Raw genomic sequence first — 20,165 nt, forward strand, 5'->3', positions numbered from 1 at the left:
AGTTTTCACATGTAAGAAAGAAGACAGCAAGAGAGGGGAGGAAGGAAAAGGGGGAGAAGGCAAAAGAAAGCAGGAAGAGAAGGAAAGGAGAGGGGGGAAAAGGAGAAAACTAGAGAAATAACTACAGAATACAGTGTAAATATCTTCTTAAAACTACAATTAAATGTAGACTCCTCCAAAAGAAGAAACAAGGAGATGAGAGTGAGGACTGAAGCTTGGACTCTGTCCAGATGCTCAATTGACTTTGTCGTTCCTGTCCTATTTTGACCTTTCCATTTTTCAAGGGTAATTAAACACTCCAGCTTCAGATTGGATCTTGCTTCAACTAGTGATTCACCTCCACTGACAAGGTAAAGAGCTGCACAGGAAAGGTCCAACCTGGCTGCCCAAACAGCCATGTCCATATTGGTCTTATTTTATGTGAATATAATGCCACCAAGTAATTAGCAATAAAAATACTGTGCAAGAGCTGTGTATGACATTAGGATTGAGTAATTTGGTCTTTAACCCATCTAGCAGCTACTGCAGGATGCACTAAGTGACTGAAAACCATATATCTCATTACACTAAATACTTTATAGATGACATCTCAGCCCAAATCACCTTCCATGACATTGTTTTTAAATCCACTGGCAGGTGATAGGGTGATTTCAGTGGCTGGTCATTGGAAAAGAAGTCTTCCGTTGCCATGTTAAAATGAACTCTTATTCATAACAACCAAGTGTTTTCATTTGATCAGTGTCAAACATCAACAGTGCAAAAAACTGGTGACCCTGCTTCAATTTCTGTCACTCAGAGGACGAAGGACCACTTCTTCCCCACCTTGGGTGCCTACTTACCATTTCTCACCCTTGGGCTGACACCTACTTGTGAGAAAACTCTCACAGTGGACATCCTGCTATATTTGTTTTGTGGAGAGGCAGAAGAATTTGCTATTTAAGGCTGTAAGTCTGGCATTTTCACAAGTGCTGAAATTCACACCTTTGCATTTCCTGCTAGATCCCTGCTATATAAGGTGAGCAAAGGTAACCACACTGCTGATATTTGCAGTAGTCCTTCATCTCACTCCTGTTGGGACTGTTCCCATGCACATAAGTACTCTTCATCTCTGACGTCTGAAGGCAGCTCTTTATCCATTCTTATGTGGCTGTGAGTGACAAAGCATCAGAGAAAGCTTCCTAACTGTGAAATTTATTAGACAGGAGAGCAGAGTCCTCTGGGGGAAGTGTTGGAACAAAACTTCATCAAAGGAGGTTTTGGAGGGGATAAAACGTTATGGAGGAAGGTGTAGTGTTATGGTCCTGCAATGACAAGAGTTGAGCAGGTTCTTGAAACTACTTTTCATTCCCAAAAATAGGGCAGAACATGGGAAAAATCTTCCCCACTCATCAGGTGGGCTCCTTTGCCATTGTGCTATATGACATTTTTCATTAATTAAATGTATGCTCTATCTTTAAATCACTCAGGATTTTCTCCACGCCCTCCAAGAAGGGGGATATCTGAGTGATTAAAGCATCTGGGTCATTCATTCAAGTACATCTGCAGACATGAGTAGAAGGCCATGCTTCATCCTCCTGTAAATGGGTCATGACTATTCAGACAAGAGTCTCAAAGGCAACCTGAAGAGGTGCTAACCAAAACATGGGAAAAATTTAACACACCTGATGCAACTAATCTCCTGGGCTCTTAGAAAAAAGTGAGGATGTTTTCTTCAAAATTAATAGATCTATTGGTACAAATACAGCTCAGTCAAAGCCAACCCATGATCAGTAGACTATCCCAGGGTCTCTCTCTCTTCATGGTTAAAACCTTTCTTCTACTTTTCAACTTAAATTCATTCATTCTCAGTATTCTTTTGCTCTTTGGACAAAATTTTTCATCAGACTGCTCTTGCTCTTCACTAGTGTGTAGCCTAGTGCCCATTTATAGATTGCAGCCATGTTCCTTCATCCTTAGTTGTGTTAAAATTAACAAGCCAAGCTGTCTTGGTGTAAAACAAGCACTTCCATTTCCCAGATCACTGTTAGGGAGAAAGCAATGAACAAGAAATGATTGCTTAATGGCTTTTTAAAAATAAGAACTAGTGACATTAGAGGAATTAAAAAGTATTGGTTTCCAAAGAAGCAAAAGCTGATGTTTCTCCCACATCTTGTGTCTGCAGAAATCCTTGCTGCTTCAGACATGCTGAAAGCAAGCTGAAAGCACAGTGAGCAGAAGAAAGTATGGGAGGAAATCCAGCAGAGGAAACAGTTGCTGGAAGAAAGCAAAAGCAGAGATAATGCCTCTTGCTCAGGAAGTTTTAAATTGAAATTTGCTGAAGACTGACAGTGTTTTGGGGAACTATTACTCATCTTATACTATCTTACACTCTTTGTTAAGCTTTTACTCTTGCTCACCACCAGAAACACTCTATTGCACTGCAAATGCCTTTAGTCTGATTCCTTATGGCTTTTCTTATCATAACTAACATTTATTTACTGAATCTCTCCCAGTCTGAGTGCATTACTCTCGCAGCAGTTTAACTAGCATGACAGTCAGTATTCCAGGTGAGTTTTCAGGGAGTCTAGTACTATTGAGTTCTTCACTCTTCCCCAGTGAATATATATTCCCTGACACACCACAGGCTTATGTTTGACTCATGAGTTCCCTGATCAGCTGCCATGTCTGTGTCCTCTTTCTCCCATCAAGTCACATTCCCAACTATTTCAGAATGGCCAAAACGAGGCAAGTTTGCATTTTTGAACAGTTGAACTTCATCCCACTGCTGCTTCTCCAACACTTGTGATCACTTTGATTTCCCTGTGTGATATTTCCACCTGCTTTGAACACCTGCCACCCCTGTGTGATCAGATGTTAGTTAATTTGTACGACCCTCTGGCAGCATCCTCACGGGTGGGGATGGAGTGTCACCATCACTTGCACCCCCTGCCACCCTCAGACTCAACACAGGCAACAGCCAAAACTGTGTTTTGTTGCAAAATTACAATTAGTCAAAAACAAAAGATTCAGGTTTCCCTGAAGAATATAGTAGAAGCAATTGCTCTGATCTGGGGAGTCCCAGTCCCTAAAAATAAAGCTGGTACTTGTAACTTAGACTTCCTAAGTCAGATGGAAATTCTATTTTTGTCTGTTTTTTCCCTCTGTATTTTTTGTTTGGACCTTTACTCTTTGCTAATTTTGTCTTAGCAAAGGTCAGTTGTTGGAACCTCAGATTTTCATAGGCTACAAAACTCATTTCACACCTGATTTTACTGCTTCCTAAACAAGCTGAAGCAGGATTTTTCATAACAGTACATTTAAAGATGACTTATAAAAACCAAAACAACTGTGGCTTTTTTACAGCATTTGCATTATTTTTAAAGCACCCTCTACTTAGCTTTCCAGTTGATTTTTAATCTATTTTTTAATCTATAACCCTAATAAACTTCTAACTTTACCCATATTTTCCCTTTGTGTCCTTCAAAACTATAATTAACCACATGCCTGAGTTACTTTTTGTTCAGAAGAATTGATCAGAAAATGACAAGTCAAGTCTAATCAGTCAGTCTTTGCTCCCTCAAAGGTCCCCAGCTGCTGTTAAGTAATATCCCTTGTCACACTTTAGATAGCACAACAGGCTGGGAAAATACCCCAAAAAATACTTGTTATAACTACAGTGATAAACAAAATCTGCTCTGAAGCTACTCTAATTGCCTTCAGAGACTAACACAGCCCTTGGATTGACCTCTTTTTGAGAAAACATAACAGCCAGAGTAATTATTAAAGTATCGGCCCAGACTTAAATCCACATACAGATTTCCTGCTGAACATTAAATAACACTTGGTCTTTGAAAAATTGGGTGCTACAGTCTTCAATCAGCTTCTGTCCCTCATCAGCTTTACAGCACCAGGGAAATAAAGGACAAGAATTTCCTGGACACACGATGTCAGCAGCTGGAACACTGAAACACTGACCTATGCTTGCAGAGGCTGTTGCCCTACTAGGCAGGGTATTGGCATTAAGATTCTAAAACTGTTATCACTCACAGGAGTTAAAAGACTTTTCTTTTATTCCCATGGAGGTTTCTTTTACTGTGGGCTTTGCCTGCCATTTAAACGTTTTTGCCCTGGATTTATTGCTTATTTTATCCGGTCTGCAGATGAGGTTTGTTTGGTTTTTCTGTTTTGTTTTGTTTTGTTTTGTTTTGTTTTGTTTTTTTGTTGGGTTGTTTTTTTTTTTGGTTTTTTTTTTTTTTTTTTTTTTTGCAATATGAGTTCCTAAGCTTGTTAAAGCAGCCAGAAAATGTTGTGCTGCATGTTATCCCAGAAAATGTAAAATGTGTGATATTTCAGCTATGGTAGGGTTGGTAATAAGGAGCCCATAAATTTAAAAAGATGAGTATTAATTTTAGACTTCATGCAACCCTTTGAGGAAGCTCTGCTAAACTGAAAGCACCATCTCCTGCTTCAATTAGACATATTAAATAATCCTTCTCTTTGGATATCAATTTAATAATTAGATATGCTAAAGGATCAAACTGCAAGTTCCAGTTTCCCATAACCCTTTGCCATTCTAACCTGTTTCTTACAGATATTGGTCCTGAGATGAACACTCAGGAAGGGTTTAGATTAGGGGAACATGCATGACCGTTTCTTTTTTGCTTGCTACGACAGCTCATTCATTCTGTAGCCTCAGAAGAGGCTGAGATACCACTCTGTACTTTCTGTCTCAGACCAACTCAATCAGCTCACCCAAGTATGAGAAGCTTTCCTAACAAGAGCCTTATTCAAGGCAAAGATTACAATCTCCCCTAATTCCCTTTTCCATTGATTACTGAGACTTCTGGAGCCAGGAAAGCATTGCCTCCATTTCCTAAGCTTTTGACTGACATCTCATGATTGCATTCACGCAGGTGAAATTTGCTGCAAGCACAGATGTGTGGGCACATGGACATGTCTGCCCGGCAGCCAGGGATGGTGTGAAGTCTCAGCTTCTCTGTGGAATACTTGTCTTGCACAGACCTTGTCACCCCTCTAGACACAATCACCCCTCTATATTGCTCGACACAGTGCAACCAAGGCCTGAGGAAAGGCTCTGAGGGAGAAAATTCTTCTTTGCTCAATCCCATGCTTCTGCAAAGAAGCTGCCTTCAAATAAACACATTGCTTCTGCTGCTGAGCTCTATTCTGCAGACAGTTTTGGGCTGAAAAGGTCTCCATCTGTTAAGAGTTTCCCATACTGTTTCTGGATGTTATCTAGATGGAGGGGAGACATGGGGGAATCTATATTACACACAGGAGGACAGTGTTGGCCTCTCTGTTACAGCTGCCTGAGATTTTTAAAGTAATTGATACTATTCTAAAATGAACAAATAAATGGAAGGAATATACTTTTGAGCTTTCTTATGGATGAGGTAGGAAAAAAAAAAAAAAAAAAACTGTTCTTCAGAAATACCACACTATATACAATCACATTTAAGAACAGGAAATCAGCCAGTGGCCGCCTCACTTTCACCTAAACGTGTACAGAGCTCCTGTTGAGCAGGCTTTTAAACCTAGACAGAATAACAACCTTGAATTCAGGAGAACAACTATTTCTATTAATCACTGTAATAAAAAACCTGCAAACTTGGCAACACAGTTTCACTCAAATGCCTCCTCAATACGCACTGGCATCACCACCCCCAGTATTACTCAGACATTATTATTTTATCATTGCAGTGTCTCTTAAACAGGCATCTACTTATTGCCTCACAGAGGAAACTAATGAATCAAAGTATGAATGTTCTTGAAACAAATATTTTAAAAGAAATATTAGCTCAGGTGACCTTCTTTGGCCTAGAAGTTAACTCCTGTTTGGAAAAATAAAAAAACTGAATATCATAAATAAGCCTTTAATTTGGTTTTAATGGAGGCCATAGTTTTGGGCTGCTGCATTCATCTATTAAAGAGAAACTTACGGAGATTTCAAACAGAGCAATTCTGCTGTCACATACTTAATAAAAATTAATAATTATTTGCTTATCAAATAAATTTTGTGAGGAATTCACACATAACAAGATGATTGGAAGTTGTATTCAAAGATGAATTGGGATTTTAATAAATACTTTAACTGATGAACCGCCAATGGTGGATGGCTATCCAGAAATGCAGTCCTGGTCACTGTGCATGAAGCAAGTAAATTCACATTTGAGGGTAAATTCTGACAACTGAATCCTGAGCACTTTGCTTGTAAATCCCATTGCCTAACACATAAAGCTAAAATTATATGCATAAAGTCCAACTCTTTGAAGGACTAAACATATTCAATTCCTTCTAACTTGAGCTACCATTTACAGCAATCAGTCTTCTGGAAGGAGACTAGTTTGGAGTCACCTTCCTCATCCCTGTTGCTCCTTAAAGGATTATTTTAATTCAAGGGAAATTTCATGGATTTCAATAGTAATGCCACTAGAGCTGCTATTATCTTTCTGAGCAGTAATACAAGCAAATACAGCCACTGCAAAAATATAAAAATAATTCCTACATGCATCTCATGCTTGTTAAATCTCATCGTGGCATGCTGTGATTAATCTCTTGCAGAGAGTTTTTTTAATTCTTATTTAAGGATAAATATCTGCATTTCTTCATAGTAAATAAATAAGCTTTTGCACCACCTCACTTGTGACAGAAATGAAAAATAAGCCATGAATTGATGACAGTTAGTTTTGTTCCTCTACAGATCAGACATTTCAGAAACCCCACACCAGATGAGCTGACCATTCTTCTCACTCTGTATTTTTGTTATATGTTTAAATTTATGTACAGATTAGTTTCCAATGGCTTTTGATCACATTTTAAGGACTAGGTCTAAAGCTGTTTCTGTGCATACAGGTCTTGATATGTGGGATGTGTTTTTTAATAAATATCTTCCTGCAAGTAGACTGTCATCCTCACCTATTACTGCTTTTGAGTAGAAAGCATGAAGTTTGCTTGTGTTCCTACATGGAGTCCCCTCAAATGAATGTTTCAAGTAAAAAGACAGAGGAGAGGAGTGCAGCTAGAGAGAGGAACTCATTTTTGCTGGTTGTGGTATTCAGAAAAGTGCACTGGGCTGATATAGGGACAATGGTTACTATTGTTGTCTGTGTCTAATTACTAATCATACACTCTTTGTTTGAGGAAAGGAAATTTTCTTTCATCTTCTGCTCCTTCCTACTTAACTTCTACATGTCACTAATAAAGCATAATATTGCACAGTATTACTCCGGGGTAAAACTCCTGTTACCCTTCTGCTAGCCCCATGCTTTGTTGCAGCTGTGCTGCTTTTCCAAATGAACATGCCACATCTCTGGGGATCTCTCTGCTGCCTCTAATTCCTGACTGCTTGATCTCAGAGCCGAGTGATGAAGGTTGTGTCCTGACACCCACCTACAACAGGCTCTTCCAAGGAGCTGTTTAAGGCCCTGACAATGTGAGTCACTGGACCATCAGCAGGATGGCTGTGGGCAATGAAGGCAACAAAACTCTGACCCTGGTTTCCATTCCATTTCAGGTCAGGGCCATGGGGGAAGCCTGGGGTGACAGGGGAGGAGGAGCAGCTGAGCAGTGTGGGTGACTGTGCAGGCACCGAGTGACAGAGAGGAGGATCCTCCCCGCAGCACCTTGAGAAGTGCAGCACAGCCCCACCCAGAGCGCTCTGGAGGAGGGAGGTCTAAGAGGCTCTGCTGCATTTCCCTGTGTAGTTCAGCAGTGGCACACAGGAACAAAGTCACTGTGGTAGTCCCAACCCTACTGAGGAGAAATTAGGAGCTGTTCTGATGGCTGCATGGTGGCCCAATACAGGAGGTCACTTGACATGGGGTTTCTTCACCATCTTCAAATTTGTGGCACTAAATATGGCACTGAGTTTTCTTGGAAAACTCAAAGAGGAAGAAAAATGAAATTTCTGCCTCCTATCAATTTTCCTAACTCCACCTTCCCTGAAAAAGCCCTTTCTGAGCTGCACATGCAGCATCCTTGGAGCCATCAAAAACTTTTGCTAAATAAAGGACTTTAACAAAGGAAGGACTTTGTAAGGTAGTCAAACCAGGCATAATATTTTCTTTAATAGACATGGTGGTTACGAATGCCACAAAAACTGCACAGGAGCTGTGCAGTTTGCCCAGGCAGAGGACCAGCCAGGGGCCCTGCTCTGAGCCTTTGCTTTGGCTGCCAGCCCAGGTAAGCATTTGGTCCTGGGTGCTGAGTGACTCTGCTGATGCCGCCATAAAAGAAGGAAGGGATTGCAGTTTTAGTGAGATTTCTGCTGGATGTTTGGTGAAGCACCATCCACAGCATTGCACAGCTTATGGAAATCTTTTCTCTGTATCACAGTCTCACTTATATATTATTATTTTTTTTCCCAGAAGACAAAACAAAAGGATCATCATTTGCTGTGAAAAATTATAGGTTAGGAATGTGTCTTGGGGTTTGTTTTTTATTTCATGTTATTTCTCTTCCCTTTTAACATCCAGGAGAAAGAGTAGCCATGTGAGTTCAGCTCCTCTGCTCTCCCATAATCTACCCTTTGATGTAACTAACTGGCAAAAACATATTTCTAATCAAATATAGTTTCTCATCCTTAATCAGCTCAGCTTTAAAATGCAGATCAATGAGATAAGAAAGAGCTGATTTAATTAGCCCAACCTCAGCAATGTTACAGCATATTCTCATTTACAGAAATAATGGGGAGCAAGAGGAAAGAGATTCATCATCATGAAAAGACTGGGGAAGGCAGAGGAAAGCAGGATATTTCCTATGTTAGCTAAGGGTGATTTTCATTCAGGCTAAAGAGCCAGCACATGTTTTATGAGCCATTTAAATAACACTTAGGTCTTGTGCTTCGTCCTTTAGCCTAAGGATGAATTTCTTTCACTAAGCAGCAATGCCTTTGGAAATCATCACTTCTGGGTTTAATTGATGAGCCAGAGACAGCTCCCACCACTTGGTGAATAAAGAAGAGGAAATATGGCAGGCAGGAGCATGGCAATAATGCACATTTATGGAACTGCTCGGGAACACTCTCCCACACGAGTGCCAGGTCAGGCACTCTCACTGGAGAGGCTTTAATGGGAACAGCACGGGGTGTGCTCCCTCACCCTGCTACTGCCTTATGAGTGGCCACAGGCAGATCACTTCACCTCTGCATTTCTGTGGATGTGTTTTGTTTTTCTTTGCTTTCTTCCTCTGTCCCATTAGGATTTGGAATTTCCTGCAGAGTAAATTTCTTCCTTCCTCCACAGCACAGGTCCCCCCACAAAGCGGGACCTGGAGCTCTGTGGGATTGCTGTGCAGCTGCTCAAAGAGCAAAACCAGTGCAAGTTCTCAGCTTGCTCTTCCTGTTTGTTGACTAAAGCAGCAGAACACTGCCTTACCTCCACCAGCCCTGTCTAACCTGACTCCAAATGCTCCTCCCCTCCCCAGAGCACGGGACTCACTGGATCAAGTTAGCCCAGGTTTGGTCAAGGCAAGCAGAGAAATGCTGCCTCCTCCACAAAGAGCACCCAGAACATTTCCATGACCCCACCAATCCTGTAGAGGCTCAACAAAAGGAAAATGAGACCTGTAAATGTCCAACAAGGCTTTGCAGGTGGGCTCCAGCTGTGGAGTTGGGCTCAGGACCTGAACCTTTGGTGAGGTACATCTTGACATTTGTGCTGTTACAAAGTCAGGCCAAATCCACACAAATAAGGATATATCAGCTCCTAATTTGAGTTCTGGGAATGAAGTTTGTCTTCATTCGTGCTCATCCATCATTTTGAATGGAGCTATCTTGTGACAGCCACATTTGGTAGTCTCTGCCTGGGAGATAATTGCTCATCACTGAGGGGAACTCACACAACTGAGATAACCCTCAGGCACTTTCTCTGCAGGGATGGGAGCACCAGAGGCAAAGCAATTAACAGAGCAATTAAGTTACTAGCCAATCATATTTCTTTTATTTTCCCTCATCTCAGATTTGTGCCACTCTCCAGTACCTCTAAAAACAAGCAAGGCCCCACTCAGTAGAGGGATAATTCCCTCAGGTGGGCTGGGGCTGAGTTTAGGCTCTAAACCCCATTCCTGACCCTCACTCATTATCAGCCTGGGCTTATGGGATACGACTTGGCTACTGCAAAGAGAACCAGTCTCTGTTTCCTTTCCTGGGAGCCAAGAGATAACAGTGGTCACTTAGAGATCTTCCCTGTATTCTGCTCCTTCCCTCCCCCAGGCTTATTCTCCAGGTAATAAATCAATATTTTCAGAAGCATTAGGTCAGGTATCCAGACTCTGTGGTTTCATGAGACAGTTTTGCAGAGAAGATACTGGGACAGTCTCACATGCACAAAGGGCTGATAAACAGTGTCCATAGAGGATGGCATTCACCAGCACTAAAAGTGAAAGTTACTTTGGGGGGGAATGTAAAAACATGAGAACAGAGAGGAAAGAGACATTAGAAGGAGAAAATTCTGTCACAGTCAGGCCCTCTCAGGTCCTCCAGACTGTTCTTCCCCTATCTCCCTGTCCCAACCCTTCTGTGGACTGCAGCCCTTTGGGAACAGCTGCTCCTGCTGGGCTTCTCCACAGCCACAAATCCTGCAGGAAATTGGACTGTGGAGCTCCAAGTGATGCAAGGGCCAGAGCTCCTTGGCTCCGTGGAGTTTGGCAGTGTCATGGACATTACAGCAGTGCCCCCCACCTCATCCAGCAGCTTGGTTCTAAAGGATAAGAGCCTGTAGGACATGGGGCTAGGCTGCAAACCCTAGCAGGAGACTACATTTGTTCCTCCAGAGAGCCACCTGAACTGCTGGAACTTAGGATCAAATCACCAAACAGCATTGTGAGCAACCAAAGAAAGATCACCTTCTCTTTTCAAAGCCTTGAAATGAAACTCTCCCTCAGTGACTCCTCATCATCAAGAAATTTGCAGAGTAACACTCACCCCATCCCTGGCACCTGAAGCCTGCACATCCCTTCATTTAGAGGATGCACAATGCTTTTGTTAATTAGAGCCTTAGTTTAATATGAGCTGTCAAAGTTCACTTAACTTCAATTAATTGTTTCTCCTCAGCTTAATTTCTTTAGTTAAGTATTGATTAATCATTGCGTAATTATGCTGAAGTCTCACTGGGTGATATTTCAGTTGTATACCGCAGCAATGCACTGCTTTCTAAAAATACTCAGAGAATCATCAGAAATTTTATGTATTGCTATTATTGGGATGTCTTTTAATATTTATCTTTTCATTCCTTATGTTCCAAAATGTATATTTAACATTTTGTGTTTAATTCCACTGGTTTACAACTCATGTTCCTCTATGTTGGTAGGTCAAACAACGGAGTTTTGCTCTGCATGGCGTGGGGAGGAAAGTTTTGCCTCTGGCATCCAGTACCTTATGCCAGGAAGAGTAGGTTAGGGAACACAAGTAAATGATCTTTACTGTGGCACAATATAAACAACCAAAACATTGATGGCATGGGTTTTTTTCATTGAACTTTTACTTTAAGTGACATACAACGACTTGGGCTCAAATATTATCTGTATTTCCTCAAAACTACAATGCTGGAGCTCTTATGAATATGGCCTTCAGATCAAGGCAGCTCCCATCTGAAATCTCAGTCTGTTCTGAAATATCAGGAAGAGAAAACTGCCTCCACCTCTCTGCAATATCTCAACAGGTCTGTAATGTCAAGCTGGATAGCAAGCATCTTAATTTTCACAGGTAAGTATAATAACTATTAAATTTTTCCAAAGTCTCTCTTGAATTTTAATATTTACCCAAATTAAAAGTTAAGTTTGATTTGTAGTGAGAAATTAAACAATTACCTTTTCCCCCACAATAATTTCCCTGGAGTCCATTTAAGCATCTCATTTTACTCACTCACAGAAGCATTTTTTATTATTTTTCTAGATGAGAAAGAGTTACTCCCCAGGGAACACTTCTTGGCTTGACACGGTTTTATCACAGTCAAGTTTTAACTTTCCCCCTTAGGTACACATTCACTTTTTCAGAGATCTCTCAAGCTACTACTACTAAAATTTAATTTTGAAGATGTTCTGTGCTATAGGAGTACTCAGCATTATTTACTACTGTCATCCCAGATTCTGAAATGAGCACTGGTAGGAATATGCTATAAAGAGAGTCATCAAAATGACATCCTTTTCTACTACCTTTCACCTGCTCTATGGTGGAAACATCTGGCACCTTGGGAATGCACATCTTTGCTGTGTGAAAGGCAAAATAAACTGGTGAAAAGACTGATTGTTACATAGATCATGGAACACACTTCTGTTCCCTTATGCTGAATGACACAATAGACTGAATTTTCCAGAGAGGGATGGATCAATTAGTCCAGGATAAAAAAGTACTGACTAAACCCTTGCTCAGAATTTCAACAAGTGCTAATCAAAACATTTCCAGAGTACAATTATTTTGTCCTTTGTTATTAACTTCTTATCACAACTCTGTGTTTCTGGATTCTGATCAAAAGCAGAAGCCCCACTTCTATAACACTGCTTGGTTGTAATAAATTTGTACCAATACATAATCAAGAAACTGAAAAGGAAGTCTGTTGTCGTGGCTCTCTTTGCAGCTTCATGTAAACTCTCTCTTCTAGTCCAGGTCATTACTGATGCAGGTGCTGAACAAACATACTCCTGCCCTGACATGGTCACTGGAAAAGAAGAAACAAAGAATTGGAAAAAGGAAGTTTTACCTTCCCTGCTTTCTGTAAAGGAAACTGCAGCACTGAGACAAAACAAGCTAAATTTCCCCGTGTGATTTGGATCTATATTCATTAAAATGACAAGTCATTGATCTTAATTACAATCCCCAGGATTCTGCCACATGGAACTCAAGCTGTTTTTGGAAGTTTAGCAGCATCAACTTGATGCACATCCTCAACTTTCTTATGCTAATTCCTAAAGACAAAAACATTCCCATTTTATCAGTTTTCTTGGTGTCAGCCACAATTTTACAGCTCAGCATTATTTATTTATATTGTAGCCTACCTAAACAGACAGACTCATCAACCACAGCTGTATCAGGGGCTTTGCTACCAGAAAACAAAACTTCTAAATCCAGGTGTGAAGATGAGACCATGGAGATGAACAGGCAGTTAAGTGGGAAGTATGAGTTTATCAGAGCAATCAGCCTGATCAGAAGGGACCAGAGCTCCTCCAATCCCCTTCTGCAGACTAAACCCTGCCTGATTAATGTAAGGAGAGGTGGCTAAATCTTATGTGCCTATGAATGTTTCAAACATTCTGTTCCTCTCTACCAAAAGAATACACATAAGGCTTGCATGAACTCTTCCATCTGTCACATCCAAATTGCAAAATCAAGCACAGTACCATGCAACTCTATACTCAGTGGTCTGCTGGAGTTTGCAATTTTTCTCTCCCACTACATTAATAATGTGACATGTCCCCATTAAAATAATAAGATAAATAAATAAATTTAAATGAAGGGAGCCATGGCTTATTTCTTTTAGCATACCTTCAAGTGCACAGAATCCTTGGCTTCCCAGGCTGGGCTGTCACAACCTCCTTTCTGTTAAGGTTTCTTAACCACTTTTTTCATTCTTCCAGCTCATCTGAGAAAAAAACAGGAGGACAAAACATTCTTACAATTGCCTGTGAACTTATATGCTGAGAGTGGCCTGTGGGAAGTCTACTGCTCTGCTGTGGATTTCTGGGCTCTGGGACATGTGGTCTGTCCTCTACAACACCTTGTAGAGGAAGTGCTGTGATATGTTGAAAAAAATCATTCAGGCATAAGAGGAGAGAAAGAAGTTGTAAAAGTTAAAGAAAGATCCTCGAGGGGCATCAGCACTGCCTGTGTCTATAATTTCAGTGTGTGGCCTCTTTTCTCAGCACATTTGCTTTGGGCAAAACTTTAATAATAATTCATCAGCTGAAATAGGTAAGTGTGCCTGTTAACATATCTATAGTATTTTATAATACTTCCGTTATTAATAAACAATCAAGTAAAAGCTGCAGGTCACCATAATTTTATCGGACTTCTCACCCTAATACTCTGTTTCCAATTTGAATTAATTGAATTCCATTTGAATTCCATTTTAAATGTTTCCATTTGTATAACTGACGGCACAGTGCTTCCTTGCTTTTCAAAAATTTCAATTTGCTTCCTTGCTTTTCAAAAAAATAATTGCTTCATTTGGATTTTGCAGATTTTTGATAACTAAATTGGCTTTTTTACTGTAATCATTTCCCCTTCTATTTCTCCATCTTTCACTTTACAGGGGCTGTAGTTTGATTTTGAGTCCTGCTCTCCTGGTACCAGCAGCATTTTCACATGGGCCGAAGCTCTTATGGCTATTCTCATCCAGCTTGGTTGAGCAGGCTAACAGGAAAAGAAATGCAGCTGAATTCTGAAGGATCAGGTTCTACCCACCTCTAACATGTTATGTAACTTTTCATCCTTTGAGCAGTCTTATTGATTTGAGTGGAAGAATTTGTTATTGCAGAACGTGAATAAGATGTCAGAATTTCACCCTAAATATTTCACTTTACAAAGGAAGCCATGTTGCAGATGAAAACACACCCTGAGCTGCAGCACGATACAAAATTTGCAGTTACAATAAAAGCTGGGAAGCCTTTTTCTTCTTTGTGATGGTGGCCTCCTATTGAAAGTGTTTAATAAACAGAACCAGTTCTGTGTGAATTAAATGAAAGACGTTCATATACAAACTAAGAGTCTTCTAATCTCTACAGCACCACAAATAATTCAAAGAAGTCTTGAAGTGCCACGATAATGGCACAAGATGGTTATCTCTGTATTATTGGTTTTGTGTACATCAAAGAATGCTCTGTGGGAAAAATAATGTTGCATAAAAAAACCCAAACACATTTCTTTTTAAAAAAGCAGACAATTAAAATTATAGAGAAGTTAAGAAAAATATGAACTAAAAATATTTTGCCTTTGAAAGTCTATATTACCCTTAAAACAATTTTATGGTGGATATTGCAGGCTCTGGATTAACATAAATGTCTGATTGAAAATCTTTGTAAGGATGTTAAGATTAAGTGCATAACTCTTAAGTTCTACAAGCACAAAACTGATTTCAAAGGAATCAAGTGATGAGAATGGATGTCAATGAAACAAAAATAATGTATTCATAATGGCCTTTTTCACCAGTCAAGACATAAAGTAACAACAACTGGACTTGTCAGTCGCTTTTAAAATTCCTTAAATTAAAGATTATGGGCAACACTGAAAAAGGAAAGAAAGAAATATGAGCCAGCTGTACCTGTGGTGTGATAACGTTGCCTTCAGGATAGACAAGGCACTGGCTGGTCAATTTCTATGTTGTAATTTTGGATGTACATGAAGTAAAGAGAATGTGGTGCTGAATGAATGACCAAAAAGTGTACAGGGCAAAATCCACCTAGTGCAATGTCAGCGTAGCCTGGGGACTTGTGGGGAGGGAAGGGAAAGAGAGCACCTTACTCTACATGACATTATAAAACAAATCACAAAACTAGGCTTGCCCTACACCAGTGGAGGCGTGATAGACCAGGCAGAAGAGCTGGCCCCAGATGCTCTTATCTCTCTCAGAACATTCAAGACCTTTCAAAGATATAGAAATTCGATATCCTGGTGAGTCAGGGCCTCCTGATGCTTTGCACAGTCCCAGGAGCACTCCCTAAGGAGGTGCAGTGGGACTGCCTTTCATTTCTCCAATAATCAAACCACTGGACAAAGGAGTGAGCAAAATCCTGAATGTTTTGTGCCTGCCTTGTTGTCAGGCACAGAGCTGTGTGTTTTCCTTTGTCCCTTACTCACATGGGGTCATACCCCCATGTCCATACTGCAGCAGAAATCTCAGCAACAATGTGTGACAGGCTTTACTCCATACAGAGGGACACTGAACTATGGTATCCACTTATTTCCTGTCATACCTTTAAATCAAGGCTAAATGAGGTGAAAAGCAAATAGATTTTCAGCCCTTGTAAACTCACAGGGCAAGCTGAATGGATAAATGAAGATGTTTCACCATCTTTATTACCCTGGTGTGTTAGAGTTGGCTATATGATAGGTTCATGGCCATCTCAAAATGAGTGGAAAGGTGAATGCTTCCATTGTGATTACTTGGCTAAAAAATGCATGTCAGTAATCCCTCTTCTGCTGCCCTTCTTCAGCATTTAATTATAGTATTTTAAGATTAATAATGGGAAAATGCTATGTACTTTTCAGTGAAAACTGACTGGGCTTTTTGTTTTCAGAGCTAAATTACTTAGAAACAGAGGGAAAATAATATTTTATTGAAAATGAATCCTTAAGGTCCATGTCCCTGTTGGGCCAGGTTAAAGGACATATGGGCACACTTGCACAAAGAATTGCAGCTCTGCAAGGCTGTGACTGGAGAAGAATCTCAGCTTCTCTGTGCAAAGCTAAAGGGAAAAACTGTGTAGGAAATTTCAGTTCACCTGCTTGGCTGGGATGAAAAGTTTCAAGAAAATAACCAGAGTATATCTGCTAATGTGCCTATAGGCATCATCAAACTGAGACAGCAGGACAGATTAGGGTCACCTGGCATGCTCACTTCTGTAGGATCCTAAATCTATAAGCATCTGTCCTCAAGGGCCTTTAAGGAGCTGGTCCGCGTCTTCCCTAGCAAATGGCTATATAAGAAAATAGGAGGAGGAGGAAGGATTCAGGAGCTGATTCTCTTGATTCTCTTGATTATTTTGAAATGAGAATTACTGAGCTGCCATTTCTGCCTTCTCTAGGGTTCAGGATGTTTCTCCCAGCCCATCTTTATAATGAGTGTAAGGAATATTTCAGTGGAAAAGCATAATCATAACACAAAAACAATCTCATGGCCACAAAGTCATTCTTTAAATGTGGGCTGAACTGCTTATGAAGTTGTCATGGTTTGACACTGGTGCAATGCCAGCGCCCCTATGAAAATACACCTTCCCAATATAAATACTGTGAGATGTTATCAGGAACAGAGCAGAGCAGGCCCAAGCTTAATAACAAAAGAAGAAAAAAAAATTATTAAACTACTACTACTGTAAAAGACACACACACACTAAATCCAGGATGAAGACCCTCCAAAACACTCCTCCTCCCACCCAATTTCCAAAACAACCACAGTGAGACATCACCCAGGATTCCTGATCACGTTACCACCCTTCAGATAATCAATACTCAGTCCATCAAGGGAGAGTGGAGTCTCTCTTGCACCATAGACTCCCCAGGAAACACCATTGCCACCTCCTGTGTTTCCATGTCACACATGGCAACCGCCCGGAGAAAATCTGCCAGCGTGACACCCTCCTTTCCACGTCACAGTGCTCTCACCACTGTGCATGGGCAGACTGCTCATAGGGCTCCTTTAAGGATGCTTTGCCAAGGACCAAAAGAACAGTTCAGCTTCTCATCTTGGGACTACAGTCCCTCCCCATTTTCCCCCTGGGGCACAGGGTCCAAGAACAGAGATCATCTTCTTCCTGAAGACAGAGGGCATCACCATTCCCTCCCCAGTTTTTCTCTGTTCTTGCCATTCCTGTGCTGGTGATTGCTGAAGCAGGTCTCTTTGGTTCACCACTGCATCCCCCTAAATGCAGTCTCTATTTCAGGAGAATTTGGTTCAGTCTATGGCTAACAAGAAGAGTCCAGCCAAAAGCTACTCCATCATCTCTTCCCACCTAACAATTTCTTCTTCTAACATCTCAGGTCTCGGACTGTCTCTCACTATAAATCAAGGAGGAGTAATATTTTACAAAGCCTTCATTTTCCAGGATAGGGTTAAAAGTTCAGACTCCCCAGAGGGCTGAAATCTCTGCTGAGAACTCCAACTCCCCCACTGGGCATTTACCACCCCCACCCCCCCACCCCTCGCCTTCTCCTTCTCCTCTGCTGGCAAATCTCCAGATGCTGTCAGGCTCTCTGTCTCCTTCCCTTTTGAGGGAGGGGGGGAACAAAAGCATCTCCTTTCTCTCCATCCTTCCATCCACAGGAGCTGGCTCGGTTCCAGTCTTTCAGTCCCCTGGGCCTACCTCCCTCAGGCCGCATGTCTTCACCCAGCCTGTGGCTGGGCAGGGTAGAGTCTGCACTCTCTGATGACCGGAACCAAAGAGAGAGTTCTCCTGGGAGTTCTTGCTTTTAACCCCCTGTGTTCTCAGAGGCGTGTCCATACCTTCAGTGGTCACTCCAGGTGCCAATATCCAAACCCGACCACTGATTGTTTTGACCCAGCTTCCTGAAAAAAAATCACTTCTGTGTCAAACCACAACAGAGGTTAAGCTGAAGTCGCTTTTTGATGTCCAGATCTGCTATTTGGTTCCTGGAGCACCCTTTGTACTGATCTGGCTGTGGTCCACTAGTTCTAAGTGTGACTAAGGAGCTGAATGAACTTCACAAGTAGACCCAAGTAGTGGTTTTCACTCTTAATGTATCTTGAAGAGCTACCAGATTCATTATAGAAGTTGTTCTTTCATTCCTGATCTCTACAGAAAAAAAGATCAAAACATTTTGGAAGACAATCTGTCCCCATGTTCTATCTGCCTGTTCACAGGATCAGGAGGATCAGATAAACCTCCTTCTTTTCCATTCTCCACTAATACCAAATTACAATGTGCTGGCTGCTTTTCCCTGTCATGTTTTGAGCAGTTTCGAATGAGGTAGATTAAAACCTTTTCATTTATTTATAACAGTTGCAGTAAATTTTAGGGTAAAGCGGGAGGCTGTTGGACAGCAGTATTTTGTTTCATTTCCTCCTCAAGTTAGGGCTATGGAACATGGGGAGCTGATATTAGGTTCTGGCTATTTAAGTCTGTTTAGCAAGGTTCTTAATAATCTCTGCATGTATATCTCAGAGAACCTTTTGCATATTGCTTTAAATAATTCAAAACCGCTCCAATATTGTATTAAATAATTCAAGAATCGGACAGGCTTTGTGATTAATGATGTGTACCTGGAATTTCTGCAAACACAGCAAGGAGTCAAAGTATGCTCTAGATACAAGTGTCCTGGCATAAGATCCCATTTACTCCTTGCCAAGGCAATAGTATGTATTAGAAAATTGGAAAAGCGCCTGCTACTCACTGGAAAACTGATTGAGGCCAATGGTTAATGTGGCGGCTGCTGAAAGAGTTTGTTCTTCCAGACAGACAATACTACTTTGGCTGAGAACTTCTATTGTCTTCTGACTTCCGTTTTTAATCTTCATGAATTGTATTGATGCCTGATGTGAAAATTAAATGGAAGTATAAATATTTCTGCAGGAGCTGGATGTTTGTCCTTGTGTTTTACCAGTCTTGATTTGAGAGCATGGAAAGGGTTTGCTTGTAAAGCAAAGCATGTAAGCTTATTTTACATGTTAACTTAATCCTAAAGGGCTGGGAAGTTCCTGTTCTTCCCAGCTGTGCTTGGGTCTGTGATCATGAAAAGTACCTGGAAGTCTGTTGTCCTCCTCCATTTGTTTTTATGGGGAGATGCAAGTGGAGCAACATTATTAAGGCAAAAACCCCACCAAACCCTAAATGCTAGAATTGCTGAGTTTTCACCCTGTTGACACAGTAATCACTTTCCCTTCTTAATACAGATGAAAGAATTCTAGTTTAGACAGTACTATCAACAGTTTTGCATAGGAAATGAATAGATTTATGTAACTTCAATGTATTTTTTGGCTAAGGGATTTCTTTAGGACACAAAGAAAATCAATGCTACATGGAGGTAGAAATAAAGCAAACAAATCCTTCTAAATAGCCTTTTTGAAAAAAAAAAGGCTATGCTAGTGAGCAAAGTGGAATACCCAGCAAGGAGATTACAATTATCAGCATTATTGGAAATACTCTGTAGATATCTTTATGGGAGTCTGATATTGGACTCCCAGCCCAGCCACCTCAGTTAACAACCACTTTACAAACATCAAAAGGACCAGCTGATTTTATTGGATTTTGGATGTTTTCAATGAAAGACTCCACAGGGGATCCACTGATATGTGTCTAGCTTTAATATTTAAACACATTCAAGATTTCTAGAGGAAGAGACAGAGAAATAAAGAGGGCTGCTGCTGTGGCAAATGCATTTGGCATGCCATGGCCAGTATATTCCCCTATATGTGCCTCTCTGCTCCAGCAGCAGCTGGTGGCCTAAGGGCCATTTGGATAAGGTGAGGGACCAGCCTGTATTAAACAACTTTTTACAGATG

General features: G+C 40.9%; 2 long non-coding RNA genes across 2 annotated transcripts; both read left to right on the plus strand.

Moving 5' to 3' along the window:
• The first annotated feature begins 1,879 nt into the window (after positions 1-1,879).
• Positions 1,880-15,062, plus strand: LOC137468631 (uncharacterized). The gene is made up of 3 exons (XR_010996072.1): positions 1,880-2,546; positions 13,570-13,903; positions 14,244-15,062. It is a non-coding gene; the product is annotated as an uncharacterized lncRNA (long non-coding RNA).
• Positions 15,063-16,702: 1,640 nt separating this feature from the next.
• LOC137474901 (uncharacterized) lies at positions 16,703-19,478 on the plus strand. Its single transcript, XR_010999556.1, has 2 exons — positions 16,703-16,869; positions 18,251-19,478. It is a non-coding gene; the product is annotated as an uncharacterized lncRNA (long non-coding RNA).
• The last annotated feature ends 687 nt before the right edge of the window (positions 19,479-20,165 follow it).

This window comes from Anomalospiza imberbis, chromosome 1 (genome assembly GCF_031753505.1).
Source record: "Anomalospiza imberbis isolate Cuckoo-Finch-1a 21T00152 chromosome 1, ASM3175350v1, whole genome shotgun sequence".
NCBI classification, from domain to species: Eukaryota; Metazoa; Chordata; class Aves; order Passeriformes; family Viduidae; genus Anomalospiza; species Anomalospiza imberbis.